General features: G+C 38.2%; 1 pseudogene; it reads right to left on the bottom strand.

Moving 5' to 3' along the window:
* Positions 1-525: 525 nt before the first annotated feature.
* On the bottom strand, positions 526-4,418 carry LOC107655975 (keratin, type I cytoskeletal 19-like; annotated as a pseudogene).
* Positions 4,419-9,914: the final 5,496 nt, after the last annotated feature.

Below are 9,914 nucleotides of genomic sequence, written 5' to 3'. Positions count from 1 at the left end.
TCCAAGGTTCTGTTTATACTCACATGTAAACTGTGTCTATCACTGAAACATGCAAATATTATTAATAGTATTAATACATAACTAATAAACTGCCTTAATAAAGTTATTAAAAGCTTACACTGTTACTGTAGCCTATCAACATTTTCAAATCATGTGCAAATATCATTTACACTTTATTTTAAAAACAACACCACCACCAACAAAATATCTATAATTCATCTAAATCATAATCTCAGGTGGTGTTCTATCATTGATTTACGGATTCTACAGAGTTAGTTATGCAAAATCTTGCATAATGACTCTCATAGTCAGAATATCAATAGTTGTTAAAAAGTTTAATGTACTCATAAACAGTCAAAATCCACTCTTTGCAGATGCCCAAAATTCCTGAATAAATAAGATATACAAGACATGTTTCTCAATCAGTCTTTAATGGTGAGTTGTTAGACAGTCACTACAGAGTGTTTAATACAATTGCACTATAAGGACCCTCCATTAGATTCTTTGTTTTACATTTAATATTGTTCATATAACTTGTGTACATTTGAACATTGTGTCAGCTGGTGTCGCACACACAAATACCCCACCTGAAAGGGAGAGAAAAAGAGATTAATGAATAACATGCATCCTGAAGCTGACCCAAACAACCCCCACAACCACAATATACTGCATAAAGAGATATTTGAATTACCCTGTTCTTGAGTCCTATAAGAGGTGGAAAAGATTAGTGCATTAGTGGAGTCATTTCAGAAAAACATAATGCAACAGCCATTTTCAAGCACCCAACACTAAATGAAAAGATGCACTTACTTAATGTCCTGTTTTTCCATTAGACACCTGTAGGTGGCGATCTCCTGCTCCAGACGGCTCTTGATGTCCAGGAGAGCAGCATAGTCTCTGCCCTGCTGCTCAATGCCACTGCGCATCTGACAAAGCTCTGCTTCATATGTGTTGATATGTTTCTGGAAACCTGCTAGCATAGTGCTGTACCTAGCCTCTGTTTCCAACAGTGAGCATTCCAGTGCTCTTTTCTGTGTGGGTAAAGAGGCGGAAAGAAAACTCATTATATTAATTCATAAGTAATTAATAAGTAACCATTTACAAAGTTGGCAAGTGTATGATGACCTAGTGTTTTAAAATCTGTTTAGATTATAAAAATCGTGTAGTGTATTCCAACCTCAAATCACTCAAAATGTTTATATTTGTGAGGCTAGTCCATCTAATGCGCCTGTGTATTCTAACAAACAGATGATTTCCTCACCATGCTGATTTGAGACTGGAGCTCGATCTCCAGGCACTGCAAGGTACGCTGCAAATCTGAGATCTGTGACCTAGAGGTTTCTAGGCACTCTGTATTGCTGGCCACATCTTTGCACAGTTGTGCCATCTTAAAGAGAGTCATAAACACACACCACTGTCATACTGTACTGTAATGTATTCTCAGGAGTCTGGTAAAAATATATGACGTCAAATTACCATCCACCTCCGGAGGACTCAAAGAAACAGCGGATGAAGTCTCACCTTCTCTTTGAACCAGCACTCCTGTTCTCTGCGGTGTTTGTCTATGATGTTCTCATAATGACAACGGATTTCTTCCAAAACCTTGTTCAGGTCTTGCTGAGGAGCAGCATCCACTTCCACACATACTTTTGTGTCTGCCAGCTGACACAGTAGTGCTGCCACATCCTATAAACACACATGACTCAAGCATCGATTCTTGACTAACACATTTTTATTTAAAACTATAAAAAAAACATCATTCCACACCAAGCTAGGCTTCATATTGCTTATGGCCCAAAGACCAGTTACGCATAATTTAATCTGAGACAGGCAAACTACTTCAAACCTCCTGGTGGTTCTTCTTCAAAGATGCTAGATCTTCCTGCAGACTCTCGATCTTTATCTCCAGGTCGGCCTTTGTCAGGGTCGTCTGGTCCAGCAAGCGCCGCAGGTTAGCGATGTCGGCCTCCACATACTGTCGCACTGCTAACTCATGCTCATATCTAAATGTTGGATGTACAGGAGGGCAAACAAACTCACCATTCATGTATGAAACACAATCTCTTAAAGGGATAATTCACCCAAAAATGAAAATTCTGTCATTAATTACTCACCCTCACGTCGTTCCAAACCCATAAGACTTTCGTTCATCTTCGGAACACAAATTAAGATATTTTTGATGAATACTGAGAGCTTTCTGACCCTGCATAGACAGCAACGAAACTACCACATTCAAGGCCCAGAGACGTAGTAAGGAAAGGTGACCAGACGTGCCACTTCCAGGGGACACATTCTGCACAGGATTTCTAAATTGTCTAAAATAACAAGGTGTTGGTTATTTGCACTGCGCCGATCGATCGTTGTATGACATCAAAGTACTGCGAGAGCTGTAGAGAGCAGAGCAAATGGCTCCATGCTTTCGAATCACTCTCGTGGTACTTTGATGTCATACAACGATCGATCGGCGCAGTGCAGACAGTCAACACCTGGAAGTGGGAAGTGGCACGTCTGGTCACCTTATAGTAAGGACATCATTAAAATGGTCCATGTGACATCAGTGGTTCAACCGTAATTTTACAAATTTATGAGAACACTTTTTGTGCACAAAGAAAACAAAAAATGATGACTTTATTCAACTATTTATTCAATTAATTTCTTCTCTTCTGTGTCAGTCTTTGACGTGCATCCACAGAGTACCACGACGCATGTGATGCTGCTAACGCAGGAGCCGGATTTCTGACAGAGAACCCAGATATGCTGAGGCTTGTTTACAAGAAGAGGAAGACGAATGCTGAACATGAAACAGCCTTCGTAAAAATGTCCGAAAACAGAAAGGATGACTTGCTATTTTTTGCCCAGCCTTACTTAACATGAACCAGAATATACAGTTGGACCTGCTACGCTCCTGTGTTTGCAGCACCACACGCATGAGTTGTGATACTCTTGTGAATGTGCATCGAAGACTGACACGAAAGAGAAGAAATGGTTGAATAAAGTCGTTATTTTTTTCTTTGCACACAAAAAGTGTTCTCATAACTTTGTAAAATAATGGTTGAACCACTGATGTCACATGGACTATTTTAATGATGTCCTTACTAGTTTTCTGGATCTTGTATGTGGTAGTTGTGTTGCTGTCTGTGGGAGGGTCAGAAGCTCTCGGATTTCATCAAAAATACCTTAATTTGTGTTCCGAAGATGAACAAAGGTCTTAAGGGTTTGGAACGACATGAGGGTAATTAATGACAGAATTTTCATTTTTGGGTGAACTATCCTTTTAATAGTTTACACTAAAGCTATCAAGCTATGGTTACAGAGGAATGTTATTTGAGAGAACTAACTTGATCTTGAAGTCATCAGCAGCCAGTTTAGAGTTGTCGATCTGCAGGAGGATGTTGGCGTTGTTGATGGTAGCAGCTTCAATCTACAATGTAGAACATTGATATAAAATATATTAATGTAGTGCATACTATAAATGTTTTCCATCATTCCATCCCTTAAAAAAAGTATCAGGAGTACCTTTTCCTTCAGGCAATTGATGGTGTTCCAGTAGGCGCTGTAGTCCCTCTGGCAGATCAGCCCTTTCTTCTCATAGTACTCGCGGATCTGCCTCTCCAAATTGGCATTGGCAGCCTCCAGCGAGCGCACCTTCTCCAGGTAGGACGCCAGACGGTCGTTCAGGTTCTGCATGGTGCACTTCTCATTCAGCTGGATGTAGTCGCAGTTCCCGAGCATGATTCTGAATCCTCCGCTGTTCGGTTTGCCATTACATACATATTCGTTCAGGCATCACTGTACCTTGTCCTTCAGGTCCTTGATGGTGTTCCAGTAGGCGCTGTAGTCCCTCTGGCAGATCGGCCCTTTCTTCTCATAGTACTCGCGGATCTGCCTCTCCAAATTGGCATTGGCAGCCTCCAGCGAGCGCACCTTCTCCAGGTAGGACGCCAGACGGTCGTTCAGGTTCTGCATGGTGCACTTCTCATTCAGCTGGATGTAGTCACAGTTCCCGAGCATGATTCTGAATCCTCCGCTGTTCGGTTTGCCATTACATATGTCTCCTCCACCGATTTTGCACTGCAGATTTGGATAGCAACCAACTCTGCGACCTTCTCCAGGTAGGACGCCAGACGGTCGTTCAGGTTCTGCATGGTGCACTTCTCATTCAGCTGGATGTAGTCACAGTTTCCAACCATGATTCAGAATCCTCCGCTGTTTAGTTTGCAATGCAGATCTGGATAGCAACCAACCCGGCGATAACAGGAGGAAGAGATGCGGGTGCTTCCTCCAAAACCACAGCCATAAACACTGTAGGCTTTGGGTCCGCAAGGAGTACCTGTACCACAGCAAATCGGAGTGACTATGGACTTAGAAACCATGCTCTTGGGACTGAGGCAGGATGATGTACGGAGAGAGCAAGACATGGTGTGTGGATACGGAGATGAGATGAAACCAGAGAGGAAACCTTTAGAGTTCTCCTGACGAAGATGGGACCTTTGAGCCCAGCTCTGACCTCTTATAGAGATGAAGATCCAGGGCGGCTCCTGCACTTTGTGGGAGAAGGAGGCAGGGTGTGTGTGTGGAAGTGTTCTGTGCCAGCTTAACGCCCTTTGAGAGTTAAGGGCAGAAAAAGGAGGTTATGCATGTTTAAGGTTATGCAAGGTTAGATTTTCTAAAGTGAACATATTTTGTAAAAAACTGAATGACACTTTTGGCTATTTATTGTTAATTTAAAATTATTTATCTCCTTTATTATTATACACTAGTCAACATTTGAAGTGGATCAAAGTTGTCCTAAAACCTAAAACCAAAATAAAAGCTTTTGTTTACATAATATATGTGTGTGTAATGTGTATATTTATTATGTATATATAAATACACACACATGCATGTATATATTTAAGTTTATACATGTATACATTTAAAATATTTATATATAATAGCAATTATATGAATATAAAAATATCCATGGAAATACATGGAGATATTTTAAAAATATATACTGTATGTGTGTGTATTTATATATACATAATAAATATACACAGTATACACACATATATTATGTAAACAAAAACTTTTATGTTGGATGGTGTGTGTGTGTGTGTGTGTGTGTGTGTGTGTGTGTGTGTGTTCCATTGGCAGCATGCAAATGTTTTGTCGGTTTGAATGCATTCGTTCAAATTAAAATATTTATCCAAATATTAATCTTGGTGTGGCCAGGCCATAAGTGTGTGAGAGAAATATCAGAATTATTGCGTTTAGGGTTGCTTGTGTACAATCACAAAATGAATGAAAACGAAATTTTAACTAATTCCTTGAATGGCACAGCGGGTTTCATTTTGTTCAATTGAGAATTATAGTGATTTTATTTTTCTTTTGAGAAATCATCCAATGCACAGTGAGTATTTCACAGCAAAAACAACTTTATAGTTTACAAGCATTCGGTGGGTTTAGTTATTGCTAACCAACCATGTTGTATTTTATCTGTAAGCCATTGCAATAATAAATCTTCAGTTTTATGGAGCTGGTGTGGAAGTATCATGGGTAAGGTCACAAACTGAAGCTTTCTCTGATGTGCTCAAGCGGCACATTTCTGAGGTCACCTTATTCTCTCTGCTATATGATTGATCTGATAACACTTTCTCATAAGTGGACTAAACCCCTTTAAAATGTCTGACCTGTGTAGTCGAACACCTGCTTTTATTTGGCTATGAAAATGGCCAGTTGGAATTGCTTCAGTGACTGTAGAGAAAATTATAGCCTCACCCATGTCTGGTTTTAAATTAAGCTATGATTTAGTGTAGTTAAATGATTAGTGTATCGTAGTTTTGAATAGTATAATTGATCACTCATTAGGTTGTTAAGAGTCACTAGGGCTAGATTAACAAGGTGTCGTTCATTTAGTCAATTATGTTCTGGTTATAGTAATAGTACATTAAGATTAAAAATAAAGATTATAATTTACTATAACCCTCCCTATGAAGTAGGTTAAAACTACAGTCAGAAGACTGTCTGTACTTGACATTAAGTGTAATGTTTAGATAAAAATAAAAATATTTGAGACATATAGTACAACAAAACATAGACAAAACAAAATGTGCTGTAAAACTCCTGCATCTCCTCCATCGAACTGTACATTTCTTCAGAATTTTTTAGTTATCAACTGCATTGAATTCAACTTTAAGTGATTTTCCACTGCTTGATGCAAAATGCATACAATGTCCGTGTCTATCAAAATTTGTGACATTTATGTGAACTACAGTTAATCTTTATTTATAGATTAATTTTTTATTGTAGAACTTTCAAAATAAAATAAATTACATTTGAATGGTCCTATAACACTAGCATTCTCTATTCATTTTCTATTAAATCTTTCGTTTTCTTTTTATTTATACTTGCTACGTGTACTGTGTTAGACTAATCAGGACTTGCCACTGCACTATTGTCCTCATTTGTAAGTCACTTTGGATAAAAGTGTCTGCTAAATGTAAATGTAATTTTTTTATTTATTTTTTCTCAGTTCTAAAAAATACTTACTGGCACTGAGAAATTAGAGCTTAGCCAATTATTGTTATTCATTCACTAATTGCGGTGGTATTGGGGTCAGGCAGTCCTCTTATTAGTGCTTTAAGTTGATTGTTGTGGTCCTTGCACAGATGCTCCTGAGCCAGATGTTAGAGGGAGTATGATCATAGATCCTAGCATCTGTGATCTGTTAGTAAGCAAATCAAGATCACATTATAAAGTGTGCCTGAGGATGGCGTGTAAGTAAACTGTAAGGGGTCTGGTATGGGTGGGACAGTGGCATTGATGCTGGTCATGACAAGCTCTCAAAGCACTTCATGATGATAGGTCAGAGTGCTACATGGTTGTAGTCATTAAAGTAGGTTATTGTTGACTTCTTGGGCGCAGGGATGATTAAGTTATTAATTTAGATAATTAACTGTCAAGCATCTGTATGAAATGACACGAACAATCATAGGTGTATCAAACAGGAATTTTTTAGATGTATTATACAGGGTTATTTCCTCGTTTTTATTCTCTGTTGCTACACAGTCTTTATGTTTAACAGCTTGTCAAAATAATTGCCTTTTAATGTGTTAGAACTCGATTTAAAGAAATGATCAACCAATTTGTAAGTGAAACCATAATTTTCTTATAAGCTTAATAAGAAATTCTGCTGATCAAGTATTTCTTGGGCTCTTTTTCCACTGCTAAACACTTTTTGCACAGGTTTCATACATAATAAATCATTTGTGATTATTATAGATAACCAGTGAAGCCACTGAACCCAGGTGACGTACTCAAAAACCCAATGCTCGGAAACCCAGTGTAGCCACATGTTTGACCATGTTCTATTTAAAAGCTGAGAATTATATCTCTAAAACTCCATGCCATGCGATTATGTTTAGAAGAGGCTCTAAAATGCTAACTAATATTTACTCACATATTCTAATCACCCATTCAGTCTTTACTGTCCTGTACTGCCCCATTCATGTTCATCTCCCCTCTACACATTAATATCTATCTGGCTAGGATATATGACAAAGTATTATTCTTTTGTCTTTATTATATTTGCTAACAACTTTCTATTCACAAGCCCTTCTTTAAAAAAAAGAACGATTTCACTGATCTTGGATTTACTTCTCAAAATTTGTCATAAAACAATCGCTCCTGTCAACAGGTACATATAGGGATAGCTAGCATGTTAGCTTAGCATAGCATCAAAACATGACAGTTTTTTGGATTAAAACAGTGTTTTCACTCCAAGCTCACTTTACAACGTTAAACATGTTTTTAAATAACTTCTTTCTGTGATCTGATGTGGCTTCTTATTATAAAATGAGGCAAAAATATATTTTATAGTTTTACCATGATAAATGCTATGTCGATTAGTATTGCATTATGAATATAACTTAAACCCAAGATGGCTTGAAGAACACAGATAAACCAACCATATATTGTGTATAATGGTGTATAATATATTGTGTATAATAGTGACATCAAGCTCACCAAGAGCGATGCGATTTGTGGAAAGAGGTGGTTGTAAAAAATGACTACTAACTACATTTTAGCTGTCCCGGTTTAAATAAGTGTAGTGTTTTTGAGCTCTGTCTTATGTGTTGTTTTCAAGAGTTGCAGATGAGGAGGGAGTGTTTGAGAGAAAAAGAAGAAAATGTGAAAAAAGAAGAGGAGAAACTCATGATAGGAAGCTGCAAGGCAACATTCTGAAACAACTACATGAATAAAATGATTAGAACGTTCTTGCCCAAGAGATCATTGCACTCTTTCTTGCTCAGCAGCTTTGTAGCTGATATGCAAGAGCAAAGTTGCTGTTGTAAAGCTATACAGCTACAGTTGTGTTGCTGGGTTTAGAACAATTCAAAGTTTGTATGACACTTGAATGTGTAGTAAAACTTCAGTTGTTACATACTATGCGTGAGCTCTATCCGTTTCAGTATACATACATATTACTGTAAATGTGCCAGCATTCAACACATGAAACAGTTTACACATGATCGCTAAATGGAAAAATGCAGTGAATGCTTGGAAAACTATGGCAAAGACTGTGTAAAGGCATATGTTTCCTTTCACATTGTGATAGAAGCAAAAAAAACATGTGAACATGAAAAAATAACAAAACAGACACCAAAATATTGGGACTGAACTTTAATATGGAATGCACACAATAAATCAAAATATTTTAGTTCTGTCTTAAATAGGTTGAATTCATATACAGCTGATTTTTGACCCCATTAATAATTCATATGATGCTGGTCAATCATAAAAGACTGAGTCTCGCTGTATTACCGATGAAGTAGGTGTCTGACTTGAAGCAGCACTGCACAGACCATTCTGTGTATGACATCAAAGTACTGCGAGAGCATTTAGGACATTTTTGTTTTGATGTCAAATAAATCTTGCTGTTTTGTTTTTGTGTTAAAGGGTTAGTTCACCCAAAAATTCTGTCATTAATTACTCCCCCCTCATGTCATTTCAAACCCGTAAGACCTTCGTTCATCTTCGGAACACAAATTAAGATATTTTTGATGGAATCTAGCCCTGAGGAGCTCCAGTGCTGATGGTGCGGGTGCTGGATGTGTATTTTCCCAGCCTCACTAGCTGCTGCCTGTCTGTCAGGAAGCTGTTGATCCACTGACAGACGGAGGTGTGCACGGAGAGCTGAGTTAGTTTGGGCAGGAGGAGGTTTGGGATGATGAAAACATGATGAGGTGGGATGATGAGAACATCTAGTTTACTACTTTATTAACCCCACAAGGGGCAATCTCATTGCATCTAGTGCGCTCTCTAGTGTATGAATCATGTAACCGCATCAGACGATCGAAGCGCTGGTAAGAGATCATGTGACACTGAAGACAGGAGTAATGATGCTGAAAATTCGTGTTAGGTATAAACGGAGGTCGGAGCCAGCTCCAAATGGGGGGACTTGAGCTCCAAGTAGGCTGTACATTCCTCCTGGGGCTTTTGATTGATTTATTTAATGTGTTGTACATGACACAGAGTTACAGCTTTTGTTTTATGAACGTCTACACCTAACCCAACCCTAAACCTACCCCTTACAATAATGCAAAAATAGTAATTGTTGTACAGTGTGAGAAAAATTACGCTATATTGATGTGCGCATGCTCGCGGCATAAGTCCCTCCCATTTGGGGGTCTCCGGGCTGCAGCGATACATACTTGGAAAATTCAGCTTTGCATCACAGGAGTATATGTTACTTAGAACATATTCATATAGAAAACAATTATTGTAAATTGCAATGAGATGACACAATATTAGGCCTACTGTATTTTTATCAAATAAATGCAGCCTTGGTGAGCATAAGAGACTTCTTTCAAAACATAAAAATCTTAATCGTTTCAAACTTATGGCTGGCAGTGTAGGCTATATTTACAATA

The sequence above is a fragment of the Sinocyclocheilus anshuiensis genome, unplaced genomic scaffold (genome assembly GCF_001515605.1).
Source record: "Sinocyclocheilus anshuiensis isolate Anshui unplaced genomic scaffold, SAMN03320099.WGS_v1.1 scaffold51, whole genome shotgun sequence".
Classification (NCBI taxonomy): Eukaryota; Metazoa; Chordata; class Actinopteri; order Cypriniformes; family Cyprinidae; genus Sinocyclocheilus; species Sinocyclocheilus anshuiensis.
This window is presented reverse-complemented; position numbering and strand designations above follow the sequence as displayed.